Raw genomic sequence first — 25,106 nt, 5'->3', positions numbered from 1 at the left:
TGTTCACTGGGGCAATTGGCATTCATTAAGTTGACAGCAGTATTTCCACAGTGCTGCAAAAGAAGATATACATCTGCACAACATTTGTGTTCATAACGGTGTCTATGTACCATTTTTTTTAACTGAAAGGTTACAAACCAATGAGATTGAATCCAGATCTCCCAGGATTGCAATCTTATTGACAAAGTTGTATGTTTGCAGTTTATGCAGCCCAACTGTTTATAGATTCAAATGGCAGACTGCTAATGATACAAATCAGGATTGAAATGAATGTTAGTTACACACAATAGAAACATGAACCTTGGAAAATAGGATGATCAAACTAAAAGCCCACTGGGCATCTGTGATAAAATCCACTGAGTGTGTGCGTGTGTGTGTGTGTACATGTGTGTGTGTGTGTGTGTGTGTGTGTGTGTGAGAGAGAGAGAGAGAGAGAGGAAAAGAGGGTGTGTGTGTGTGTGAGAGAGAGAGAGAGGAAGAGAGGGTGTGAGTGTGTGTACATACGTGTGTGTGTGTGAGAGAGAGAGGAAGAGAGGGGGAGTGTGTGTGTGTGCATATGTGTGTGTGTGTGTGTGTGTGTACATATGTGTGTGTGTGAGAGAGAGAGAGGAAGAGAGGGTGTGTGTGTGTGTGTGTGTGAGAGAGAGAGAGAGAGGAAGAGAGGGTGTGCGTGTGTGTGTGTGTGTGTACATATGTGTGTTTGTGTGTGTGTATGTGTGTGTGTGTGTGAGAGAGAGAGAGGAAGAGAGGGTGTGTGTGTGTGCGTTACAAAGCTGAAAATTACTTAGCTGGGGATTGCAACATTTAAGGCACAAGATGTACCAATGCTGGTTACATCTAATCCTGCCTAGGAACAGACAGGCTTTTTAATAGGTTATTCAAATCAGTTCAAGAATCAGTGAGTTCAATGGTTCATCAGCTTTAGTCAGAGAGTCAGCCGGTAGCAGAGGAAGAGGATCCGTGCAGCTAAAATACTGCTGTTAGATAGTTCAGTGCGTTTGGTGTTCAGGGAATCCTGTGGGAAGCAGTTTGGTAACTGGGGCACTTTCAGCTCGGTTGGAAAGTTAGTGATAGAAAGGCAGGTAAGAAGGCATACATGTGATAGTGAGGCTGAAGGAAGCCCATAAGCTGTTGCAGCTTGGTTGGTGCAGCTGAAAATGTCTGAAATGCAGCGAAATCCAGGGGCTGTGTCAACTCAGTGAAGTTGGATGTTTGCTAAAAAGCTGAAATTGTGCTGGCAATTACATATTTGCAAGGAGTCTCAGGAATCCTGGCAAACTTGATCTTAAAAGAAACAATCGATAAGGATGAGAGCGGTCATTGACGCAGTCCGAGTTGGAGAAGTTTTGAGGAAGCTCTAGATCTTTGCAAGTGAAGATTTGACCTCTTTTTTGTGAAGGAGGCAATATTTTAATGAGATTTGATGACCCAAAGTGTCACTACAATTTGGGTGACTTGCTGAGAAATCCATATAATCTTTTTGACCACATCTGCTTTTTGATGTGCTCTGTTAGGTGTTGCACAATTGTTTGTCTGTTAAACTAGAATTAACCCAAGATAATTTGGAATGTGAGCATATAGAAACATAGAAACTAGGAACAAGAGTAGACAATTCGGCCCCTTGAGCCTGTTTTGCCATTCATTATGACCATGGCTGATCATCCATCTCAATAGCCTATTCCTGATTTTCACCTATATTCTTTGATCCATTTAGCTCCATTCAACTCCATCATGAAATCATGCAATGTTTTGGCCTCAACTGCGTTCTGTGGTAGTGAATTCTACAGGCTCACTACTCTGAAGTGAGGTGAAGAAATTTCTTCTCATCTCATTTCTAAATGATCTACTTAGACTGTGACCTTTGGATCTAGACTCTCCTGACAATGGATTTCTCTACTAGAAATGTTAACTCTGTTTTTCTCTCCACAAGTGCTATCCAATGCTTTCTGTTTTCATTTCAGATTTCCAACACCCCCAGTTCTTTGTTTTATGTTAGTAATTCTTGTGCACACTACTCAGGAGATCCATTTCACCTGGTTGTAGGCCTCAGAAAATCACCCCTACTCATCTGTGTTATTTTTATATATGATTTGAACATATCATTCACCACTTCATCAGTTTTCTTTACAGGTGCATGTCATTGTTTTTATAAGATATATTCTCACTTCTATTATAATAAACAATGGATTTTTGTATAACATTGGCTATCACTTCCAACAATAAATAAATAAACAAGCAAACAAAGCCAAACCCCAAAAAGTCAAAAAACTGAAAATGGTTAACCAAATAACTTCAGCTTCAATTCTTAATCTTTGTTGTCAAATTAAAACAACAAACAATGCAAGCTGAAATTAAAATATGAACATCCACAGATTCACTTTTATGTACGACAGTTTCTCAGCCTGGCATATTGTATAATATCCATTCCAACTGAGTCCATCTCTATTATTCGTAACCATCAGGGCAATCTCTGGGATGTCTCCAGAATTCTGACAATATTAACTGTCACTATAGAGAAGCTCTCAGTGGAGGCCCAGATGCTTCTCCACAGGTAGGACAAATTAATGGAAGGACTACCTCTGGGCCACTCTCCCACACTCCTGTTGTGAGTAACACAGATCGAGGATTTGCCTCGGCAACAGATGGCAAGTAACAGGGAAGGGGAGAAAATAATGGACTGAAGATAATGTTCAGCCAGCTCACTCCACTCCAGCTCCATCTGGTCCTGTAAACAGGTATAAAACATTACCTCTCAGGGGCATCAATCTTGGTCCTGTTCTGGCTTGGTTTGGCACAAGGCGAATGTTGTAATGGTTTCCCCATTGGAACCTGCTCTACAATGCCGTTAGATCCTGATTAGCATAATCAGAGAAAGGTTCCTTCTTCTCAGAAAGCCAGGCTTAAATCTGATCCTGCAGGATTCAGGCAACTTTCTAGCAGGTAGGTAACGCAGAGCCCATTCACCCAGTTTCCATCAGGGCAGCAGAGTCAAGTTGTCTGAACTGAACTTTCCCATCTGTTGACTAAGCATCAATTTCCATGAGTTTTATTGAGGGGTTCCTGCTATTTGTCACACAATTCTCCACTGTTCATCTCATTCATTATGCATCCTCCTTCTCCAGCACTGCTCTTGTTCATTCTTGAGGTCAGCTGAGACAGGCGAGTATTTGCTGTTGCAGGAACATTCTAGCATTCATGTCATAGGGGTCAATATTTAAATCTCATCCGTGCATCCCCTCAAATGCTGCAAGCCAGGAACTGTCCTTAGTGTTTTGCTCTGCAATTTCAAATAACATGATAGAGAGGGAAGTTGCAATTTCACTTTTAAGCCGCAGATCTGCAAGCCTTCATGGATGGGGTGATGAAGAAGGGAACGACTCTCTTTCTCCAGGGCAGCCAGAGGAGACCAGGGCACCAGTCACTACCAGCCTGGTCTGAACTAGCTCTCCATGTCAGACCAGGATCCATAGTCTTGAGGAATGGTCAGCAATGCTGCGAGGGTAGGTGCTACCATCTGCTACCACATACCCACTCTAACTTCGCAACTACACCTACCTCCCACCAAGACACATGGTCCACCAAACTCACTATTGCATTCAGCATCTTCCGCAAATAGCTTTCGCCAACTCCATGCCCCAAATTATGAACCCTTCCTGCTCTTTGCGATTCCTCCTCATTCAGTCTGGAAGCCTTTCCTGCATCTGTATCACCAATAGCAACTGTTCTAGCCACGTTCATCTCACTCACACCCTCCCTTTATCACTCATGTGGTGATGCCAAGACGTCTGTGTCCCAAAAACCAAGTCAGATTCATTTTCTGAAGAAGGGTCTAGACCCAAAACGTCAGCCTTCCTGCTCCTCTGATGCTGCTTGGCCTGCTGTGTTCATCCAGATCTACACCTTGTTATCTCAGATTCTCCAGCATCGGCAGTTCCTACTATCTCAGATTCATTGTATTGTGCTTCGCAGCTGTCCCATTATCACCACTGTGAATGTAATCTTAAAATGTGCAAAGCTCCACCCATATTGTACAACTCATTCTTGTCTTATGCAGTCACCAGCAAAATCCACACAGATCCCATCCACAAGAGACCAATCTCTCTGGGCATCAGGTTCTGCACCCCCGGCCCCTCTATGAAAGAAGGCACAGACCCAGCGGAGTAAGCACTGTAAGGTTATCCCTTGCATCCCCCATCAGCTCAATTACCGACCTCATTGGGCACGTTAGCTAGATCAGAGTCAAGAGCACAGTCTGGTGAGCATTACACTGACACATTTCTGCATCTGGCCAAGGATGAAATGTCCCAGGTCACTGGCCCTCAGAGGGCTGCTGGAAATCAGGCACCTACTCAGCTCCAGGCAGGAGCTGGCATCAGCCAGTAAAAATTTTGTGAAAAGGCTGAAACAGACACAATAGCAGCAGGCAAGTTTGTTAGAGATATTTGATGAACTGGATTGAACGTTAGCAGAGTCCACCGATTTTATATGTATCGTGCCAGCTGTGGTGTACACGTGTCTGTCTGTCTCCGTGAACAGATTGGTGGCTGCCATGGAGATCCAGGTCCAGTTGAACACTCAGCTGTTACCACTGGTGACTACAGACCTGGGCTCCATTACTTCAGCCATTGATGCTCAGCATCTGCGGTAAAGTAACATTGACCTCACTCCAGATGTTTTTTCCTGGAACTCAAGGACAGTCCCTCCAGCAGTCTCCTCTCAGGACATGCAAGTGTGACCAATATCTCTACTTCCAGCCTGTATGTAATCTCCAACCCTGTATAAACTCAAACTGAGGAGGGTGAGCCTGCATTTGGACAAGACATTCAGAGGATGTCGGCCCTTCTGGCTATAACTACATCCAGCGTCATCTGCCCAATCTTTCTCCTATGATGCTGCTTGGCCTGCTGTGTTCATCCAGCTCTACACCTTGTTATCCCAGTATAGGACAGCTCCCTCCATCCCAGCTATGGAGCCTGAGACTGTGCTTGGGTGTAGTGGAAGGGCATGAAAACAAAATCTTCTGCAGGAACATACATCTCATTGCAAGTAGAATATCATATGTCAGGTATATTCACTGTAGGCCTCAATAAAGTTGGACATGGAAACCATCGACAAGGCCAGCTTCAATGTGATTTCTGACATATTAGACTTATTAAACTGTTAGCAGCACAAGGCACATTGTGGAAATAAAGTATATTATAAGTGCACTAGGATTATTGAAATGTGGTGCCACATAAGACTAGCATTCTCTGTGAGCTGTGCAGTCATGCAGCCAGTCCCAGTGTCTGCATGCATTGACCAGCGTGCAGATGGTTTCGAAGTATTGACTTCCAGTTCCAGAAGTCGTTGTGCACACAAACGTTGTACATCTGTGCAGAAGAAGAAAACAAGATGAAAAGATTAGTGGAAATGTTGTCTACGTGTTTTGCTTAAAGCTGAGTCATGTAACCAACTGACTTACATCTGGAACACAACATCTTACGCTTCGTTTAAGTAAGATAAAAGTTAGGGTCTACAGTATCTCCTTGATGTATTTGAAGGGGATTTGGTCTGGCCCGTAACACTCCACTGAGGAAGGCTCAGCCCCCTGAAATGCATGCTATACCAATGCATTCGATGGATGCCTGTCCTTGTATGCAAAGCAGCCTGGCAGCAGGACTGCAGTATAAGGCGTTGTTGAGCTCCAGGGGCAGTACTGAACTGCAGAATCATCTTACAAGTGCCACGATGATGTGGGGAGACTGATGCTTTGCCCATATTGGCTCCCGAGAACATAGGGTGCAAATGTTCACTGTCCACAGAGTATGACCTGCCCTGACATGTGGGGAATTGTGGTCAAATTGGAGGCCCAAAAAAGATGCTGGAAAGCTGGAGTCACCAGGTAAACACTCTGACTTTCAGTCAGAAAGTGATACTGTCTGCTGCCTCGGGGAATAGCAACCTGCATATGGAAGGAGTTAAGATTACCTCATATTGTGCTAATCCTGCATACAAATAGGGGCCTCATTACTCACCAGCATGATTCTCATCTCACTGTTGTAACAGTAAAGTGAAGATGGACATCTTTCTCTCAACATTGAGAATCACAGTTTAATATTTTTGCTATCGTCTCCAAAGGTTCTTGCCTTTGCCTATATCTTTCAGACGCTGGTAAAATTCCAACCCAATCAATAACAAAAAGAAAGGCATGAAATTCCAGAAGGAAAAAACTTTAGGTGGAAAATTTCTTGTTGTGTTTTACACATTGGGCATTCATAAAAAGGCAATTTATTTGAAAATACTGATGAAATACAGCAAATGAAAGGCAGGTGGGATTGTCACATGGAACAGTTCTATTTGTATAATTAGGATTCTGTACAAATGCTTCCTAACTACATTAAGTGTCACTGGGCCTGATGACTGTGAAGATCGATGTTACAGCATTGTGGGACAGTCTATTATTGGGTACTGACGGCTGTGGCTCGTTTAGTACCCTAAAGCTCTATTTTGTCACTTGGATCCTCCAGTTTGTGTAAAAGGTTATTAATTCGAGCGTTCAAATTTACTAAACTGTTGGGATCTTGTTATAATGCAATAGAAGGCGCAACACCTATTTGGTTGAGTTTTTTTTTGCAGGAGTCCTTCCAAAGTTGAGCTGTTTCTTAAAAGGAGCATTGCTCCCATTGCTTTGTTCCAGAGCAGCTGGTAGCTGGGGTGCATCTTTCATACTGTAACAGAAAAGATATTGAAAAGTCCCTGAGAGGCACTGAAATCTGTACTGCATCATTTGTCAATGATTGTAAAACATACATTCGCCATAGTCCTTTCAGAGCATAGAGTTGCTCTCACATTTGAGACACGAGTGACGGTGGTGTAACCTGAGGGTCACCATGCCTCAGGAAAGCAGTGAGGTTGAGAAGGAGAGTCATCCAGTGTAGGAATCAAACACACACTGCTGGTTTGACTCTGCCATCCAGCCAAATGAGCTAACCAACGCCTTCAATGATTGCATCACAGTAACTGTTAAAGAAATTACTACTATCTGGCTGCCGATATCTCTTTAGGCACACCATTACATTTGTATGCTTGAGAGGAAAAGAGATAGGAGAAGAAATTTCTCAAGCATTTCAGAAAAATCTTACAAAGATACAAACTTTGTGACTGCTACAATAATAGTAAACATGCATTATTAATATTCAGCCTCCATAATCTAACTTTAATATCTGAGACTTTTATGAGCTAAAAATGATTTTGAAACAGGATAAATATTGACATAAAATGTCTGCTGTGCTCACCTGACTACAGATTTTGGAAAATCCAGGGAACCCATATGGAATAAACAAAATCACTTGCACTGAGATCTAAAGACTGAAATCAGCCAAACTGAGTCAACGCTTAAAAAAAAAGTTGCATCCCCTATTTAATCCTGCAAGATTGCACATAGTGAATATCAAAAGGTTACCTGTAACTATCAACTTAAGAGGGCAATGTGGCAGACTGAGAAATACACAAATAGGCCGATACCAACAGCTGCTTCAAGGGGCAAAGCAGAGAGAGGAAGAACTAATATGAGTCATGAATATGGGTCAACAATGAAACAATTGGCTTCAGGTTTAAAATCTAACATCACAATGCTGTCATATTAGTTGGATAACTGACATTGTTTTAGGTTAAGGATCACCATGCCTCAGGCAAGCGGTGAGGTTGAGAAGAAGAATCCTTCGTAGTTACCTTAGCCAGTGTAGGAATTGAACCCGCACTGTTGGTGTTACTCTGCACTCAAAAGACTCAAAAAGACTTTTTAAAAAATTGCGTAGCCTATTTTTCCTTTCTGTAGGATACACTTCCACCTTTTTGAACTTATTACCTGTGGGTGTTTGATATTGCATTTTTATTTTTTTCTTAGGTAATAAAATTCACGTCTTTCACTCTAGAAAACTTTGGTCATTAATTCATTCATTTGAATCCATAGGAGGCAATGGCCTGGTGGTATTATCGTTAGACAATTAATCCAGAAACTCCGCTAACATTCTAGGGACCCACGTTCAAATCCTGCCATGGTATTGGTGGAATTTGAATTCAAGAAAGAATCTGGAATTAAGGGTTATGAGGGGAAAACCCATGTGATTCATTCATGCCCTTTAGGGAAGGAAATCTGCCATCCTCACAAAGAGTCATCCAGCATAGAATCAGACCCTTTGGTCCAGCCAGTCCGTGCCAAACATAATCCCAAACTAAACTTGTCCCATCTGCCTGCTCCTGACCCATATCCCTCCAAACCTTTCCTATTCATGTACTTATCCAAATGTCTTTTAAATGTTGTAACTATACCCACATCCAACAGTTCCTCAGGAAGTTCAGACACGCGAACCCACCGTCTGTGTAAAAATTTGCCCCTCATGTCTTTTTTAAATCTCTCTCCTCTCACCTTAATAATGTGCCCCCCTCGTCTTGAAATCCCCTATCCTAGGGAAAAGCCAATTACCATTAACTCTATACATGGTCTAGCCTATACGTGACTCCAGACTCACAGCAATATGGTTGACCCTGAATTGCCCTCTGGGCAATTAGGGATGGGCGATAAATGCTGCTCAGTCAGTGATGCCCTCATCCTGTTAATGAAGAAGAAAACGTAGGATATCAGACTGCTAACACACACTGATCAGAGTAGAACCTTGCTTTTAACTTTTATCCCTGTGTATACTTGAAAAGAGAAAATGCATGCTTGATTGCTGTCTTTTTTTCTACCATCATGTTCACAATCTGGGATTCTCACAGGGGATTAAAATTCAGTTTTCTAGCTCATTTCTCCCTTTTAGGTCCTTGAAGTTTCCTTGACACTGCTCAGGTATAATTTTCTGAGATCTCTCTTTTCAGACAGCCACTGAATTCACATCCACAGTCATTTTGGCACTCATCCTTTAGAAAAAAAAATGCATGTTGTCATGAAAAGACCAATATGTCTATAAGAAGTCCAGAGTTGTGACATCAGCTGCCAGTATAATAATGAACAAATAATCCATTTTTGCAACATTGATTGAGGAACAAATGGTGGTCAAGACTCCAAACAATGAAATATTTTACATCCACCTGAACAGGCAGATGGGACCTCAGTTTAACATCTCATCTGAAAGATGACACTGTAACAGTGCAGTGCTCCCTCGGTGTCAGCTTTTTCTTTAGACAGTCAGGCCCAACAATGGGATTGGAACATAGATCTTGCTGATCAGAGGTGAAATGGTAATGGAGGTGATGAATTGATGAGTAATTTACTGTTTGGGAGGTTTTGAAAAAGAAAAGGATAGTGGCTATGAGCTTTTCAGTTCTGCCACCTTCATACCCTCAGTAACAACCACGATTTCAACAAATTTTCCTTTTAAAACAATGTTTGTTAAAGCCCAAGCTGTTAGACCTAGCTTATGTGGATAGGGCAGGGGCTGGTGATCACAGAAGAACGTGCATTTACCCAAACTGTGACTTCTGCTATGTAACTGAAGATTGTGGACATTGATGTAAAGTAACAGAATCAATACAGCACAGAAGGAGTCAATTCATTGTGTCTATGTCAGCTTTCTGAAAAACAATCCAGTCAGTCCCACCCCTACGCTCTCTCTCTTTAATCCTGCAAGTTTATTTCCCTCAAATATCCATCAATTTCTTATCTCTGTTTTCACCATCCTTGTGGGCAGCAAATTCCACGTTTATGGCATCTACTATGTAAAAAAATTATTCCCCACAGCCCTCCTCCATCTCTTGCCCAAAGTTTATATGCTTTAGTCCTTGTTGCATCAGCGAATGGGATAATGTTTTCTTTGTCTAGCTGGGCTAAGGTATATTGCAGGGTCCAGAAGGTATATAGGGTTCTTCAGAGTTTTGTGTAGCATCTCAGCTTTTCCTGATAAATATTGATCACCCAGACGTGGATGTGCAGGACACAATTTTAAAATATGAAAGTGGACATATTGTGAGTGGTGAGGAAAATATTGATAAACATTGAGTCAATATAAACAGACCAGTATAATGGTATAATGGATGGATAATGAGAGGTGATTTTTTTTTAAAAAATGTACAATTCTAAAGGATTTGCAAGGGCAGAGGAATATGGAAATATATGTTTAAAATCATTGAAGGAGGCAGATTAGGTTGGCAGCATGGTCAATGAAGTAAGGATCTTTATAAATAGAGTCAAGAAAGGATAAACAAGGAAGTTGAGATACACCATTAACACTGATTCAACCTTAACTAAAGTATTGTGTCCATTTCTGAGCACCAACTTTATGAAGGATGTGAAGGCATGAGAGAGGATTCAGAAAAGCTCCATGAGAATGGTTCAAGATGAGGAACTTCTATTACATCAGTAGATTGAAGAAGTTGAGGCTGTTCTTTTGGAGAAGCGAAGAATAAGAGTGATTTGATATAAGTGTTCAAAATTCTGAGGGGTCTGGACAGGGAAGACATGGTGAAACTGCATCCATTGACAGAAGGAGCAAGAATCAAAGGTCACCAATTTAAAGTAATTGAAAATCAAGGTGAAAAATATTTCATGTAGTGTGTTGCTAGGATGTAGATTTCATAGAATTCCTACAGTGAGGAAACAGGCCCTTCTGCCCAAAAAGACTACACCGACCCTCAGAGCATCCCAGCCAGACTCATCCCCCTAATTCACACATCCCTAAACACTACAGGCAATTTAGCATGGCCAACCTACCTAGGCTACACATCTTTAGACTGTGGGAGGAAACTAGAACACCCAGAGGATACCCATGCAGACACAGGGAGAATGCAAACTCCATACAGACAGTCACCCAAGGGTGGGTTTAAACGCAGGTCCTTGGTATTGAGAGGCAGCAGTGCTAACCACTGAGCCACAGTGTCACCCCACTAGCAGAGGAGAACTTGCATTCCCTGAACTAGGAAAAGATCCCGGGCCGCGGCGGTGAGAGCGCCAAATCCTAACCACGAGACTACCAGGGAAGGCTGAGAGCTGAGATTGTGGCAATGGCAGATTTAACAGTGGTATTCACAAAAGAAGTGAACAATTATCTGAAGACTGAAGAATTTGCACAGATTGGCAAAAGGTTGGCACTAGGCAAGTTGCACTTGCAGAGAGCTAGCATGGACATGATGGTGTGAATGGCCTCATTTTGTGCTGCAACCATGATATGTTTTAAAGATTCTTTATTTAACTCATCACAATCTTGTACACATATATCAAATCTTCCCTCTATCTCTTTTATTCCATGGAAAATTACCTCTGTTTCTCCAGTTATCCCTCATCCTTACAACCATGGGTGCATGCATCCTCTGTACCTTTGAAGGACCCTCACTTTTTCCTAAAGCCTGGTGACTAGAACTGAACATAATATTCCATTTATGACCCAAGAAGTTTTTATAATGAGTGAAATATAGATAAAGTTTCAAGTTTCTTTCTATTCACTCACGGGACATGGCATTGCTGGCAGGCTAGCATTTATTGCCTGTCCCTGGTTGCCCTTGAGAAGGTGGTGGTGAGCTGCTTTCTTGTATCACTGCAGCCCACCTGCTGTAAGTTCACCCACAATATGATTAGGGAGGGAATTCCAGGATTTTGACCCTGCAACAGTGAAGGAACAGTGATCTATTTTCAAGTCAAGATGGTGAGTGGCTTGGAGAGGAACCTGCATGTCGTGGTCTTCGCATGTATCTGCTCCTTTATCCTTCTAGTTGGAAGTGGGTATGGGTTTGCAACGTGCTGACTAAAGTTTTGCAATACAATTTCTTTTTGACAAAATAGAATGTGTCTGCAAATACAAATTCATCCCATAGGTTCATGTGTGTGTGTATGTGTGTGTGTGTGTGTGTGTGTGTGTGTGTGTGTGTGGTGTGGTGGGGTCACCTGTAGTGCAACATGAACCCAAGATCCCATTTGAGGCCATCCTGATGGATACTGAACTTGGCTATCAGCCACTGCCCAGCGACTCTGCATTGTTGTGTATCCCAAAGTCTGCCTTGGAGGACGCTTACCCGAAGATCTGAGGCCGAATGTCCTTGACCACTGAAGTCTTTCCCCCACTGGGATGGAACACCCCTGTCTGGCGATTGTTGCATGGTGGGCATTCGTTCATTGTCGTGGTGTCTGCATGGTTTCGCCAACATACCATACTTCAGGACATCCTTACCTATAGCATATGAAATAGATAACGTCAGCCAAGTCACATGAGTATCTGTCATGCACGTGGTGGGTGGTGTTCCCACGTGTGATGGTAGTATCCATTTTCAAATAAACCTGTTGGGCTATAGCCTGGTGTTGTGTGATTTCTGACCCTGTCCACCCCAGTCCAAAACTCGCACCTTCACAAAAGGGACAATGATGCAAGACAAAAGGGATGGTATTTGGGCAAGGTTATGAAAACCATTCCTTCCATTTTTGAACAGAAGCTGTTGACAATGATTCTGCTAATGGGATTTACATTTCCCTGCACAGATCCATCTTTTGTTTCTTCACTTGTCCCGTTCTGTGTTTATTCATGAACATAATGTTGACTGAACTTTCAGTTGACAGAAGCTTAATATTTCATAATGGTGTCATTCCCCAAGAAACCCGAAAGCCTCTCTGTCATCGATAAGCCTCAAATCAGAAATGCCATGGAAGACTCACCAATTACCTCGATGAATGCAGGGTACGATATTTGGTACATTTCAAGAAAGAGCATTTTAGTTTATTATTCACCCCTTCCATCAGATGCACCGTGGTTTCAGGGTGCACGATATACAACAAGACACATTGTAGCAACTCAACAAGCTTACTTTGACAGCATTTCTCTCTAAAACTATACTCTACCAAGATAATGCATTTCTTTAACCTGTCCTGACAGTTGAGAGCCTTGTGTCCATTTTGCTCACTCCAGTTTGTACCTTCTCCAGAGATCCGTTAAATCTCATCAAGTGTGGGGATCAAATCAAGATGCAAGGATTCGTACATCCTGTGTATAGAGTTGTTGAGGCTTTTTTGTGCCATCCTTGTACCATAATTCAAAATTCAATTTGGCCTCCCACTGAGCACAGCATACCATTGTGACCCTCAGTATTTTGAATATCTCAACCATATCCTCCCTCAGACCTCTCTCTTTCAGTGAATTTGCCGAGTGTATCCTGACGATTTTATTTTCCGGTGCATTAATCATTTCAGCAATTCATCGAGAACTGTCCTGCAGTGAGAGTGAACAGCATACAATTACTCCATGTGTGGCCTAGTTTCTATCGTTGATAAGACAATGTAGCAATACATCAAGCCATTGTACATTAAGTTCATGCACTTATTTAATTAAATTTCACACAACAATCTTGTCACAGCCTCCTTCATACCAGGATTTGTTGTGCCAGTTTCGGTGTGGCAACCAATTAAGTGACTTTGCACCTAGGAAGATAAGGGTGGGATAAAGAAATTATGTAATTTGAAACTGAAAATGGCAACTCGTTCAGACGAATGACATTCAGAATGTATTAACTCAGGACGAGAAAAAGTTGATAAAATAGAATTTTGCCCTGGAAATCTTCATGCTCATGTTTACTACTCAGAATAAAGAATGCAAACAGAAACTTCATATAATTATAAACATTAGCTGCACACGATGACAGTGGACAGTAGACTTAAAAATGGAATGTTTCCAGTCAACTCAGGGTTTGCCAAAACGATAAATGAGATTTAAATTATCAATTTATCAAAGTCGCTTAATGTTTGCCAACTGCATGGACTTGTTAATGTTTCACAAAGTTATTGAAAAAGCAATTTTTGAGGGTAAGGAAAGTGATATTGAAACCATAATACATTTTTTAAGTGTTGACATCACCGTATATGAGTTACAGTGTTACATTACAATCTGTTGGAACACAATGGGAGAAGGGCTTATCTAAAAACTGCTTACTTCGTCACAACAATTCAAGACAATGCAAGACAGTGGCAATAATGTTGTGGCCAAACTGAACTCTTTCAGTTTGAAAAATATGCTGCGGAACTGCAGGACAAGAAATCTGTTCTATTTGATGATATTCAGTAGAATGGGGAAGGGAAATGAGATTGCACTGTGACATTAATCAAAAACAGATTATAATCGTCAAATATAACAGATGATAAAGAAAGCATGTTATAAATGTAAACAACATTGGTATTCTAATAAGAGGCTTGTGAATGATGGTGTTAGAATGAAAGCATTGAAAGTGTTACCTGGGAGGTAGGTATTCTTTTCCATTAGCTAGTGTTGCTGGTTGTTAATCAACACAATTCCACTAATTGATGTAATCTATGGCACTGTGTCCAGAAGCCGAAAAGGACACATGGTACTGCCAAAGACACCAAGTATTTTTGGAAATCCAACAATGTCATGAAATTGGCAAGCGCTGTCTTACCGCTATTGTTATGAGCAGGTGAGAAGGTGAGAATCTGCTTTCCTCTTTTTAAGGGCCTGGGTTTTAAGGGTGTTTGCTGTGCTCAGGTTGGCTAAAACTGGTCAGGTAACCATTGTAGCCATTTTACTTTGTGTTGCTCCTCTTTTAATACCACTTTTAGTCCATGAAAGGCTCCAGGTACTAAAATCAAATGATCAAAGTCAAAAATTGACAGTCCATTTTTACTATCATCATAATGCTGTTCATTTGGAAGGGAAATGAAATTGTTGGCCTTGCTCAATAATGCACCAGTTATCTGCATTATGACAACAGGTAAGAACCCTGAAATTCTAAGGGCTTACTTCACCTTTAATTCCAAAATGATTCTTTAAAAGAGGACTCATAAAGAGATAAAATAACTGCAGGTGTAAATTTGCAGGTACCCTTCCCTCCCCAGGTCCCCTTCTCCACAACCTTACTGTCCTATCTTCAGTGGTTACCATGAGGCTAAAAGGAAAATCTACTCTTATAATGTCTGATTGGCATTACAATGATGACTGTGCTTCAAAAGTACTTGACTGGCTGTCAGGTCCACTGGGACTTTCTGAGGTCATGAAAAGCACACTTTTAAATATGCTTTCTTTTTTCTCTCTTAGCTTAGTCAGTATAAAGTGCAACAAAAGAACTTCATTTAATTTTAATTCAGTCAGCATTCCAGCTCCATAGTAGGTATGCCACAAAAAAGTTCCAGTGGGTATTAGTCAATGCTAATGCGAGATGCCACCAATGCCAAAGCAAATATTTTAGACTATTCTCTGACATTGGAGTGTTACTTTGGTAACAGTTCTCAAAACTTTGGAAGTTGTATACTTTGAACTAAATAAGAATGCAATATAGTGCAATGTCAAGACAATGACTAATACCTAAAATCTATTTTCTCCATTTGTTCCATTTTAAGTCTTTTTTAAGATCCAGCAGTGAACATTAATGTCTAGAATGCCACTAGATGATTGTCTCTGCAATAAGTATGTCATCAAATTCAAATGTTTTATTCGCTTTAAGGAAATGATGTACATGAAACTATTTTATAGTTTTGTTAACACTGCAATAAAGTTTCTTTTTGTCAAAGGCACAAGTGGATAATTAAATCTGGGTCAATGGAGTTAGATGTTCCCAAAAGTTGATATTTATACACAGTATCAGGAAAACAATTTATCGATCCACGGGTACTGGAAGAACATTGAAAGGTTTCCAAACAAGCCATGCACTCTGACATACCCGTGTTTTTTTTAATCATGGGAGTATAGAGCGAAGTCAGGGAAATGAAACTGATGTGCAGATTGACTGTGAGTTAACTGGATGGCAGAAGAGACTCAGAGGTGAATGGTCACTTCATGTTCCTCTGTTACTACGAATAGAATTTTTCCGAGCAGGGGTCTCTCTGCTGAGCCTGGGGTTGGCTGGTGGATGCCAGAACCTATTTCACAGCCAGTGTAGTTAATCAGAGAGCCAACAGTTCAGCAGAAACTTAAAAATACTACAACCAAAATGGAAAGTCTGTTGAACCCACTGCTGATCAGATTAAATGAATACAGCACACTCTTTAGAATATTTCAACTATTGTTTGATGATAGATATATAACATACAACAGTAATTCTATGCCAAACATGGACAACACATTTGAAATGCAATTGTAAATAGTCATGCTGGTTATTCAGATCAAAATATACAGCATATACATATATTCAAGGATTTATGTTATTTTTCTGTTAAACCTAATCTGTATATCTTTTACATTATAGAGCTGTAAATTACAGAATTGTTATGGTGCAGGAGGAGGACACTTGGCCCATCATGCCTGCACTGACTCTTCAAATGAGCATCATTACCCAGTGCCATTCTTCTGCATTTTCCCCATACTTGTGCACACTATTTCTGTCCAAATCATCACCCAATGTCCTCCTGAATGCCTCAATTAATCCTACCTCCACCATATTTCCATATAGTGCATTCCATGCCCCAAATTAGAAGGGTCCCGACCCGAAAGGTCAACTTTCCTGCTCTGCTGATGCTGCCTGGCCTGCTGTGTTCCTCCAGCCCCACACTGTGTTATCTCTGACTCCAGCATCTGCAGTTCTTACTATCTCATCTTTTAATTTTTTTTCTCATATGATTTGCATATCACTTTAAATCTAGATCCTTTCATTCTTGTTCCTCTTATAAGCAGGGACAGCTTCTCCCTATCTACTGTATGCAGACCACTCATTATTTTTAAAACCTCTATCGTATCTCCTGTCAGCCTTAATCTCTCCGCAGAGAACAGTCAAACTAATTGTTGGGTGGTCAGGAGCTGTTCCTCCTCATAAAAGTTTGCATTTAAAATTGTTTTTATAATTAAAACGTGTAGTTATAGTTTAAACAATGTTTCTTTTCATCCTCTGTAATTTTTAAAAATATACATATTTGAACAGACGTTCAGATTGCCAGGAGGAAGTGTACATTGCATGCAGTAGTTCATTGTCATTATCAATAGCTTAATTTCCCCAAGCCAGAAACTCCTCTGACCAGTGAGGATCCAGGTTCATCCAGGTTCATCTGATCTCAGCTGCAATGGTTGTTGAAGTGCATGAATTGCTATTAACATTCCTGAGCTATACATTAGGGTTGCCAACTGCAACAGAATGTGTTCCTGATGGTTAAATCATATGACATCCAGCCATTGGTCATCCAACATGTCTGCCTCATGGTGTCTCATTTTCACTCACCGATAAACAATAGTTTAGATACTGATTGGATGATTAAAAATCCTTCTTCATGCATCTCCAATAAGTTTTAGAACAAGCAAAAGAGCAGCATACGAAAGTGATGAATAATATGGCAAACTATTTTACAGCCAATGATTTTTCTCCAATATTGTTCCCAGCAGTGTCCCGGAGATTAATCTTAATTTTCTGGAGACTTGCGTTCAATGCTGGAGGTTTGCACGCTTATTATGAAAGGAAAATAAAAATCAGCATGGATTCCCACATGGTTTCAACGTCCAATGAATCTTTCTAAAAAGTGCAAGTGAATAGTTGTTGGTTGAGGAAAGCATTGAGAAGAATGTCCTGTGAGCACTCATTGGATAGGTTGGCAATTCAAATTTGCCACTTAGATAAGAAACTGAAGACTCAATGGCAACCACTTAACCACACCAATGTCTATATTTGCCTTCAGGAGAGGCAAAGCTGGGGAAAGAAGATCATGTTGAACTTCAGAAAAAGAAAGAAGAAATTTGCATTTATAATGTGCCTTTGACCATGTCACATGTCAGGACATCTCATAGTGTTTCACAGCCAATGTGGTACATTTGAAGTATGGTAGTTACAGTAATTTGGGGAAACATAAATTCCAATTTGATTACAAGATCCTCCAAATACAGTAGCAAGGAAACAAAATGTCAGGAGTCTGGCTCATTAATGGTCATTAAGAGTGGCTCAGGCTTCCCAAGGTGGTAAAGTCATTCTGTAATAGAGTCCTACAGTCTAAAAAGTGGCAGGGGTGCTCCCAACCTGAGTTTATTCAGCTGAGATCTGTTGAAGTGACAGAAATACAACCAGGAGTAGAATTGCCACAGGAGTTCTACTGGTCGCCCACTGTAGCTTTGCAGACAGCCCAAAAAAACAGTTTTATTTTCTCTCCCTGTGGTTGCTATCTATTTTCTGCCAAAGTCAAAGCAGCAGATTGGGAGAACCCATCTGAAAATTCTACATGCCAGCCTCTTCTGTTCACTGAAGCTGAGCTAACCTATGGCGCATCTCCAACATGTTATTTATTTTAAGATTTCCAATGTTTGCAGTACTTTTGTTTCTTTTTTATTATTTTGTTTGGCAGAAAGAACCTTAGTGAAAGCAGTGGGCCTGTATTCACTTGAGTTTAGAAGGATGAGAGGGGTGTCTGATTGAAATGTATAAAATTCTAACAAGGCTGGACAAAGAAGACGCAGAGAGGATGTTTTCCCTGACTGTACAGTCTAGAGCCACGGGACACAATCTCAGAAAATACGGTAGACTATTTAGGACGGAGATGAGGAAAAATGTCTACCACTGAAGGCTGCAGGCGTCAAGTCACTGAATATATTCAAGGAAGAAACTGTTGTGTACTTCAATTTTAAAGGCACGAAGAGGTATGGAAAGAAAATGGGTCTACGGCATTAAGACAGAGAATCAGCCGTGACCACATTGGATAGCAAGGCAGTTTTGAAGGGTGATTGATCTTCTCCTAATCCTAGTCTCTATGATTTTATGAAAAGGAGGAAATACCTTGCCATGAACAGAAAGCATGTTTATGAGCAACAATTTTTTGATCAAAGGCTATGTGCGAATTTTCACAGCTATACAAATTACAGATTTAAAGAAACAAAATCTACAAACTCCAAACCTGTTTAAGCCATACCTCTGATGTAAAATTCTGTCACCCAATTCCATTTTCCGAAAGTTTGTTTGTCCAGTTGTGATTTATCTTAAGTTCTGTTCTCCCAGTTGACTTTTCTCTTTGTTCTTCTGTCGGTGAGTGCTTATGCTGTGATGAAAGGATGTTCCTATAATTAGACAACAATGGACTCCAAGCCAGTGTGCTGTGAGCTCAAATCCCATTTTCAATTGACATTCAAGACCCCTTGACTTTTATTAAACAGTTTCTGCCTCTTCCTGGCTGATTGGCGAAGCAGCAGAATCCTATATCTGGGGTTTGAGAAGAAAAATCGTCAAAACCTGTTGTACCCCAAAGCTGCTCACAACCTGCCAAGCTGATTACGAATGGCATATTAGGAAAGGCAGCAATGGAACCAAACAACATAGAAACACATGAATTAGGAGCTGGAGTAAGTTATTCAGCCTCTCAGGACTGCTGCCATTCAATAAGATTGTGCCTAATCTGGTTGTAATTACAAATACACATTGCTGCCTACCGTTGATAACTTTGCGTACCTTGCTTAGCAAGAATCTATCTACCACTGCCTTCAAAATATTCAAGGACTTGGCTTCCACGACCTTTCCATGAAGAGCATTCCAAAAACTCGCAACTTCTAAGATTTTTTTTGCCTAATTTCTATTTTAAATGGATGACTACTGAATTTTAAACAATGAACCCCTAGTTCTGGATTCCCCATAAAGGGAAATACTCTCTCCACATCTACCCTGTCAAGTCCACTCAGGATTTTCTATGTTCCAATCATGTTACCTCTTACCAATGTTCCCTTTAATTATTCTTTCTGCTGCATAGACCTCCTGGGTCCATATGTGGCGGTAGTTTCCAGATGTGGAAGATAATCTGTTGGCCTATCGATGAGCAGGTGCAGAACCTCTGAGCGGCTGTGTAGCCAGTTTAGAGAGAATGTTGTCTCTTTAGTCTTCCAAACTCCAGCAACTACATAATTTAACCTGTCCAGCTTTTTCTCCGCAGAAAAGCAAAGGGAATGAATAATATTATTAAATATTAAATATTAAATGTGATTTGTAGCTTCCGATTGTGTTTCCTGACAAATTAGAGCAAGGAATACAGTGATACAAAATACATTTGTACCTTCTAAATATTTGCCAGTGATAAATAATGTTTGCTGCCCTCTAGTGAACTAATGAAAGGCAAACTTCCTTTCTGCAAAGTATTATAAATGCCATAGAAATGTTCTAATCAACCTATCCAGAGATGATACCGAAAACAAAAAATGCTGTAAATCACAGCGGGTCAGGAAACATCCGTGGAGAGAGAGCAAACTAACATTTCGAGTCTTGCTCTCTGTCCACGGATGCTGCCTGACCCCCTGTGATTTCCGGCGTTTTTTGTTTTCAGTACAGATTCCAGCATCTGCAGTAACTTGCTCCTACATTGCCCAGAGATGATATCTGGAGCTTGTGAGAATTGAACTCAGGCTTCCTCCCTCAGAGGTAGGGACACTACTACTGCACTGCAAGAGTCCTAACAGAAACTATTGCTCTGAAAACTGTTCATCAAGCTGTTCAGATGTGTTCTGACCCATCTCTGAAGTGGGTGAATTTTAAACACAGGTCTTCTAGCTCAAAGCTAGGAACGCCACCCCTGCACCAGAACCGTCATATACCTATGACTGAGAGTGCACTCATTAGAGCTCAGCTTACATAGGATGTATGGTTGGTAAGTTTGCAGATGACACCAAAATTGGAGGTGTCGTAGACAGTGAAGAAGGTTACCTCAGAGTACAAGACGATCTTGATCAGATGGGCCAATGGGCCGAGGAGTGGCAGATGGAATTTAATTCAGATAAATGTGAGGCCCTGCACTTTGGAAAGGCAAATCAGGACAGGATAATGGTAAGATCCTGGGGAGTGTTGCTGAACAAAGAGATCTTGTTGTACAGGTTCATAGTCCCTTGGAAGTGGAATCACAGGTAGATAGGATAGTGAAGAACGCATTTGGTACGCTTGCCTTTATTGGTTAGTGCATTGAGTATAGGAATTGGGAGGTCATGTTGTGGCTGTACAGGACATTGGTTAGGGCACTATTGGAATACTGCGTTTAATTCTGGTCTCCCTGCTGTAGAAATGATGTTGTGAAACTTGAAAGGGTTTAGAAAAGATTTTCAAGGATGTTGCCAGGGTTGGAGGTTTGAATAGACTGGGGCTATTTTCCCTGGAGCATCAAAGGCTGAGGGGTAACTTTATAGATGTTCATATAATCATGAGGGGCATAGATAGGGTCAATAGACAAAGACTTTTCCCTAGGGTGGGGAAATCCAAAACTAGGGGGCATAGGTTTAAGGTGAGAGAGGAAAGATTTAAAAGGGTCCTAACGGGCAACTTTTTCACGCAGAAGGCGGTGCAAGTATGGAATGAGCTGCCAGAGGAAGTGATGATGGCTGGTAGAATTACAACATTTAAAATGGGTATATGAATAGGAAGGGTTTAGAGGGATATGGGCCAAATGCCGGCAAAAAGGAATAGGTTCATTTAGGATATCTGGTTGGCATGGAATTGTTGGACCAAAGTGTCTGTTTCTGTGCTATATATCTGTATGACTCTATGTGGTTCACATCGAGGATTCCTGCATTCTACAGCCAGCTGAGCTCACACTGTAAGACATTTCAAACGTTGCTTTGACCATGTCCTGAAGGCCACCCTCATAGACTGTATGTTGTACTCCACTACGTGAGAAATAAAAACAATCTTGGACAGAGCTAAACGGAGAAGTCTCTGACATCAAGCAATCTCAATATTTGAGGAGAACAGAATCAGGCCCCTAAATGAAAAGTCAGCACACCACAAAGCCAGTGCCTTCACCCACACTTCCAACAGTGACTTCCTTTTCAACACTTGCAATTGGATCTGCAAATCAAAAATTGGTTCACCGTCACAAATGAGATGAGAACAGCCGTGGTAGAGAACAATCGGTCACCCTGCTGCTTTAACATTTCTGGTTATCCCTCTGTGGGTTCACTAGTCAGCACTACATTCACCGAAACAATGAAGTGGGCTGTCAATGCTTCATGTTCTTGATGTCAGCTTCTCAATTCAGTCTCCTCATTAAAATTCCAGCAGTGTCAACACAACTGTTGAAGGCAATGATGACATTTTCACAATGCCTTTCACCAACAATATCAATTGATGTAAACATTTGAAGAAGTGAGGATTCCAACAGGCATTTGTGTTGCCAAGTGGCCGTGATGTATAATAAAGGTATACTGAATATAGATTAAACTGACTAAATTGGCCTTTCTCTCAGTTTTGCAGAACAAGCTGCCCTTTGCATGTAAAGGTACCATGGAAAGGTTAATGACGATCGCACCATCCATTTGCATCAAACTAGTGCAACCTTATTTTTAAATATCTGGATTCCATCCAAGGTGGAGATAGCTGATATAACAATATGTTGACAAACATAACCATGCCATTGAGTCAGTAATCCTTCTTTATGATATAAATGGCCTGGTGGTATTACCAGTTCTGAGGAAGAGTCACTCAACCCGAAATGTTAACTCCAAGTTCTCTCCACAGTAGCTACCAGACCTGCTGAGCTTTTCCAGCAATTTCTGTTTCTCTTAGTGGTATCATTGCTAGATTATTAATCCAGAAACTCAGTTCACATTCTGGGTACCCAGCTTCATGGCAGATGGTGTCATTTGAATTAAATGAAGAATTTGGAGTTGAGGGTCTAATGATGACCATCAAACTATTTTTCATTGTCAGAAAAACCCATCTGGTTAACTAAAGTCCTGTAGGGAAGGAAATCTGTCATCCTTATCTATTCTGGCCTACACGTGACTCCAGACCCACAGCAATGTGGTTGACTCTTAACTGTCCTGACCTACGGCAATAAATGCACATCCCTTGAAACAATTTTTAAAAAAGGCAGGGAAATGTGAGCAAGATGTGACGCCCAAGGCTGGGACACATTATTGTACAGTTTAATCCGACTCCTTTATGTGGGCTTTCATACAGATAATCACAGGACGCACGCTAATTGTTTCAAGATTTCACTGAACTTTTACATCACATTTTTTTTCTTGATTAGGCTTAATCTTGTCCCAACTATTTCAGAGTCTTAAAGGTTTTCAATGTTTTTTTTCTCATCTTTGTGTTTACTTTCATAATTACAGTTACTGAGGCCAGTGTGTCACAGGATACTGCACCTACATCTGTGTAGCACAAGCCTCTTACGGGGAGTAAGCTGAAGCAAACAGATCTGAATCACCTATCAGCAGCCTCCGTCATTTTCTGTAATCATTGACCAACCATCACCATTTTGTTCCTGTTGCTGTGTTTGTGATAAAGAACATTCATTACAATGACTATATTGTTTTCTGAGGCTGTTGGTGCAGCCTTTCAGAACATTCTCTGGGAGCTTGTCAACATTTACAGACTGTACCCAACAATGAAGGGTTTTAAAACTGCTCTGAACCAATGTTATCAGGCACAGAGGGCTTTTGTTTTAATTTGCACTGGACATGTGTGGTGTGTTTGTAGAAACGTAACAACACACTGATTAAAACTGCAGGCACTCAGACAGATGTGAACATTGGTGTCAGCGGAGGTGTGCAAACTTGGGAACTACATTGTCCATTGTAATAGAGGGGAACCATCCGGTGAGCAACGGAAATTGGTGGATAATTATTAATTTCCAAAATTTGATTTTGTATTTTAGGCTCAAGAACAAATACAAAATGATCAAAGACTTACTGATTTATCGACAAAGAAGAGAAAACAAAATGCAAATAATAGCGGGAGCGCAAATGCACCCTGTGATTCCATCTTGCTTAAGGTGTTGTCAAAGAAAAATTGAATCAAATAAATTATTTACGTAATGTACATGTTTCCACTGTTTAATCTTAAAATTAGCTTGCGAACACCAGAGGGCACTGTCTACATAAAAGAAAGAGAAAGATTTTTAAGAGAGCTTGTCATAACTATCAGATCTCTTAAAGCGCTTTACAGCCGATGAAGTGTGTTTTGAAGTGTAGTCGTTATTGCTAAGTAGAAAGCATTGACAATCAACACAAACACATCAAACAGCAATGTGATTACATCCAGTTAATCTGTGATGTTGTTGGGAGGTAAATATCAGCCACTCTACGACTCTTCTTTGAAATAGCACCATGACATTTTTTACATTCACCCGAACAAGCAGATGCAGCCTTGATTTAAAATTTCAACTTAAAAAAGGCACTTCTAATATTCAAATACAGTGCTGGAATGTTAGCTTTGATTTTTGTACTCGGCCCTTAAGCCGGACTTAAACTTGCAACTATGTGAATGAGGAACTACCTACCTAAACTACCAACTTAGTCATTGTTAGCACAGAGTAAAATATTTTTGAGAAACAAAACACAGGTCTGGTATAAATTTTAAATAAATTTATGTGAGTTTTATATTTGTCTCTAAGGTCAAAATGCCTCCAAAATACCACAAATTTTTAAATATTACTTGACATCTGGAACAATATTCACAAATTCTGAAGTAATGCATGAACATAATGGATAAAGTTTGCACGGTGGATCAAAGCTGCAAGTGACAGGAAATTTAGCCCAATGTTGGTCTAGTTTTGAGAAGAGTCTGTATCCCGAATGTTTCCAGTTAAACTAATTTGCAAAATGCCAAACATACAATCTGTCCTAAACTAGCGCAAATAGGTAGCATTTTTGTAAACAATTTTTTGTTAAAGAAATATATTCTTAAATATTTCTGATATATTTAAGACTGGTAACTTCGTATAAGTACTTAATACAGCTGAAAATGGATTTATCATGAAAGATAACATTTTTCATCACCATGTCAACCGTGAGTAAACAAATTTTAAATAATTGAAAACTGCCTTACCTTAAAAATAGCAGTCAGTTCTGTGGCAAATTAAAAATTAAGAAGCTGTTAGAACATGAATGTTAGCGTTCATGTGCCTACAAAATTTTTAGATACTCCTTGAAGGTTTCTCCTTCTTTTGTTTCTTCTTTAGTTATGCTGCTATTAGTGTTGTTTAAGGGCTCCAGGATGTTGGAGCAAACTTGTAATGATGTCACAAAGCTGCACATCACTAAGTATAAATGCTGCAGAGTGGACAGAGTTAGAAATTCTGGAAGAACACCACCAGACTACAACAATCTAGACTGAAGACACAAATGAGTACATGAATGTGAACACAAGAAGATGATAGATTAGACATAGTAGGAACTGCAGATGCTGGAGAATCTGAGAAAGCAAGGTGTAGAGCTGGATGAACACAGCAGGCCAAGCAGCATCAGAGGAGCAGGAAGGCTGAC

The 25,106-nt window shown here is 40.6% G+C and overlaps 1 protein-coding gene across 1 annotated transcript in view; it reads right to left on the bottom strand.

Annotated features, from left to right (window-relative positions):
• The window catches only part of sf3a2 (splicing factor 3a, subunit 2), a 153,327-nt gene that overhangs the window by 96,526 nt on the left and 31,695 nt on the right, over positions 1-25,106 (bottom strand). The window lies entirely within an intron of this gene.

The sequence above is a fragment of the Rhincodon typus genome, chromosome 29, assembly GCF_021869965.1.
Source record: "Rhincodon typus isolate 14 chromosome 29, sRhiTyp1.1, whole genome shotgun sequence".
Classification (NCBI taxonomy): domain Eukaryota; kingdom Metazoa; phylum Chordata; class Chondrichthyes; order Orectolobiformes; family Rhincodontidae; genus Rhincodon; species Rhincodon typus.
This window is presented reverse-complemented; position numbering and strand designations above follow the sequence as displayed.